This window comes from Gavialis gangeticus, unplaced genomic scaffold (genome assembly GCF_001723915.1).
Source record: "Gavialis gangeticus isolate Ggan-Ray unplaced genomic scaffold, GavGan_comp1, whole genome shotgun sequence".
Lineage (NCBI taxonomy): Eukaryota > Metazoa > Chordata > Crocodylia > Gavialidae > Gavialis > Gavialis gangeticus.
Window position 1 is genome coordinate 7,002,931 of NW_017728973.1, and position 4,137 is coordinate 7,007,067.

Genomic DNA, 4,137 nt, shown 5'->3' on the forward strand with positions numbered 1-4,137 from the left:
GAAGACTGGGGGGGGGGGTGGAGTGGTGGCTGTCTGCAGGTCAGGGCTCTTCCGCGACTGGTGCCTGGCACTCAGGCAGCGCTGTGACCCCCACCCCCTCCAGCCCCTTTTCAGGTGTCTCAGGTTGGCCATTCCCTGGCCTCAGTATAATGGAGGCAGCCAAGATCCCTTTAGGACCCCCCCTCCCCACTCCTGCTTGCAAGGCCGCTGCTGGACATCTTTTGGGAGGTGTGTGCGCAGGGGGGTGGCGGATCTGCTGGCGGTGGGGTCGAGCACTGGGGGGTGTGTGAGTTTAGCAGAGGAAACTAAAGACATCAGATCAAACACGAGGTCAGTTTGATTAATGCCTCCCCCCACCTCCCCTAACATTGAATGGTTTATTCCAAGCAGGGTGATTCGGAATCAAATGTGCATATGGAATGGGAGGCTCAAAGGGATCCTGCCTGTCCTCCCCTAACCGAGTTAGTCGCGATCCATCCCCTCCCCACTCGCCCCCAGGGTAAAAGGATATTGGCCCTCCCCCCTTCCTCTCCACTCGGGAGGGAATGCAGTGCTGGCATCCCAACACACACTAAACCGATCTCCTCAAAGCTTTTTCTTTCTGGAAGAAAAAAAGCCGAAACCAGAAAAGAATGGATCTAATTTCTCCCTTCCTTGATAAATGCATTGGATTAAAATAATAATAATCACACGCAGAGAGAAAGAATGAGCCGTGCTATGGAATAAACACACCCTCCCCCCTCCCTTTTTTTTTTTTTAAGTATGAATCAATCTCATACAAAAACATTGCAAGCAGCTATTTAAAAGAATAGTAATAATAGTAATATACTTTTCTCTATCTACCAAAGAGGCAGGAAAAATAAAAGAAAATCTGAAAAGACTAGGAAGTTCTGTTTGGGGGGTGGGCGAAAGAGGGGGGAAAAGGCAAGAAAAAAACCCAGGAAGGTTTGAAAGGAAGTTATTTGAGACTGCTGTATGTAAATTTAAAAAAAGAGTTGTTTGCTGGATAATAACCCCAACTCAGATAGCCTAAAGGTAGCAGGCCTGTAAAAGCTTTATTGGCTCAAGAAATAGGATCCAGGAGCATTAGCAATCGAGTACAGATGGACGATTTGATCTCTACTAAGTTCCAACGTGGAATGCGGGGAGGAATGTCTCTCTTCTCTCGAAGGGAAATAATATCCCAGTTTAACTCTTCTTACAACCCAGTGTCTCTTTGTAACTGGCCCTTTCGACTATTTCTGATGTGATTTCCACCCTTCTCTGGCATCAAAGTTCAGCTGGCTCTCTGAAGTCTGCTGTGTTTGGGAAATCGTAGACAAATCAAAGCTGATGCAGATTTGTTTTGTTTTATTTTTCCTCCCTTTCTTTTCAACATAAAATATTTTCAACAAAATGCCGATGTGACACTGGTTGAAATCATGCTATACACCGCTTGGGTGCTTATATTTTCCCCCTGCAGTGATAAAAAAAAAACCACAGACTCTTACAAAAATCTTATGCAGTGTCTTTTAATTCCAATGAAAGAAAGGAAGAAAAACGCGCTGTTCATCACGATAGAAATACAATCAAAGCAAATATTCAAACTGGCACTGAGGATTTTGATTTTTAGTGCCATTCTAACGGTGGCAGGACAAAATTAAAAAAAAAAAAGATTGAGGTCAAATATTTTAAAAAAAACATTTCAGGTCAAATATAATTTCTCCCTATTGCTTTATTTCTCTCTTCTATATGTTGAATCTTTCCAAGACAATTCTTTTTTTCTCTTTATTTTTTGTTTCTAGTTGACTAGGATTTTTTTTGGGGGGTGGGGGTTGTTTTGGTCCCCCCCCATTTAAAATGAGGAAGGTTTCTCCTACGGGTGTGAAAGATCCAGATTCCAACAAAAAATTGCGGGAGGTTATAAAAATCCTGGCTGTGTGTGTAGGTGGAAGAGAAATCCCTATTCTTTTGGAAGTATATCTCTCTTCTGCAGTTTGCTTTTAAACTGCTTTCTAACAGACTGAGTCGTTCTCTCCAAAGTACACACACACGAAAATGGAGGCTTTTATTCTTTGCATACACACACGGCGTTGGTCGTCCTGGCGACCCGAAAGGGGGATCTGAAAAGCAAAGCCAAGGAGAGAAAGACACACACTCGCATACAACGAATCGTGCTTGTTTTTCTTTTCCTATCTAAAGGGGAATGCGGTTCTCAAACGCCTACTCCTTTCTTCAGATTTTGCTCCTGGACTCTTAGCTGCAGGATCCAAATCAGGTTTTTTAAAATGTATTTTCTAGGGTGCTTCCCCCCCCCCAAAAAAACCCAGATTTGTGGAGTTTGTTAATTAAAAACCACTATTATTTATGTGAGAGTGTGGAATAACGCCAACAAAGAGCCAGGCACGAAACAGAGAGAGAGAGAAAAAGAAAGAAAGAGATCAGTAAAGGATTGATATTTTGAAAGTCTGCAGGTCAGGCACATGGCTGCTAGAAATGCCAGCGTGTTAGCTAGTTTTTCTTTAATTATATGCCTGATCCTAAAACACTTGTGAATGCAAAGCTCCCAGTGAAGTCAGAAAGAGAGTTTGGGTTTGTTTTTGGTTTTGTTTTGTTTTTTTTTTGGGGGGGGGGGTCTGGGTAACATGAACAGAACCCCCCCCCACCTTAGACTTGGATTATGCAAAAAAATGTTGCTTAAGCAGAAAGAAAGATAAGGTGCAGCTTTGTCTGTCACTGGCAGTAATACACACATAACTCAGGAATACTTTACAAGGTATCTAATCACCTCAAAAACTGTATGCATATACCTATGTGTGTGTGTTTACACACACTCACACGTATATGTTTATACGTGCATACATATATTTATCTCCATGTGGATGTGTGTGTGTGCGTTTGTGTATGTGTATGTATATAAAACACAGCGATGCATATACTCACGTATGTGATATATAGGCATACATGCATACATTATTTATAAACACACACACACACACACACACACATAAATGTGAGGGAAGCTGTAGCAGGGCTGTGAATACAATATACCTCAAAACTTTCCCCGCTCGCACACCTTGATTGCTTTCTCTTGCAACAGAAACAGCCTGTTCTCTGGGAAGGAAAAAAAAAAACCCCCCAAACGCACCATTTCTCACCATCTTTTTTTAATACGTTTCAAAGAAGTGTATGTGGTCCGGAAAAAAAGTCAAATTATGTTCCTAGGAATTCTCCATTTCCTCCCGAAAGTTTTTTTTTAAAGCTTGTTGCATTGCAATAAAAAAAAATTAAAAAAGGAAAATCCAACAGTTATTTGATATGATATGGCTTGGACCTTTTTTTAAGGAAAAAACAAAGCAAAACAAAAGCAAAACAAAAATTCAGTGGTAGTTTCCTAGAAAGAAGCAATCTCTCTTTGATTAAAAAAAACCCACGTTCCTAAAGAACTGGACAATTAGGATGCTGAAAGCGATTTCTATTTTTGAACAATACATTTTTTTTTAAACACCAGAGTGGTTTAAACAATACAATGGCACCTTTACCATATTAGTGACGTTGCATTATTTGCAATTGGGTGCAAAAGAAGGAAGACCCGATTTTTTTTTAAGAAAGCGTTTGAATAGAAAACAAATACATGAAAATATCTTCTTTTACGAATTTAAAGGGAAAAAACCCAACCCTGTTATGAATGAATGCTGCTTTTTAAAAAATGCAGTCAGTTTTAGACTCAGGAAAATCTCAGCTTGGATGTGGTGTGGTGTGAGGCTGTTGTAAGGGTTTATTTTGGGGGGATGGGGGCCTAGCGAGTTCCCTGGCCCCTTTGCTCTACCTTTGCATAATTGGATATGCAGTTTGGGAGCAGAACACAGAGCAGCCCTCGGTTTTCATGTAAATCACTCCAACTCCGCAGGAGTGGAGGTGGGTTAAAATAGACTTGACCTGCTTTGCTGATCCACTGGGGGGGTGGGGGAAGAGGGGAGGACTGGGGGGAGCTCCACACGCAGGATTTAAAGGTACAGGTCTCTATTTCTGGCAAAACAGAGAGGGAAAATAATTTATAAAAGCAAGGAGGGGAAAATACTTGTTAATAACCTATTTCCCCCCGTTTCCAGGCCCGCTCCAAAGACCCAGAGGATCAATGTCGTTCCCTGAGTGCTG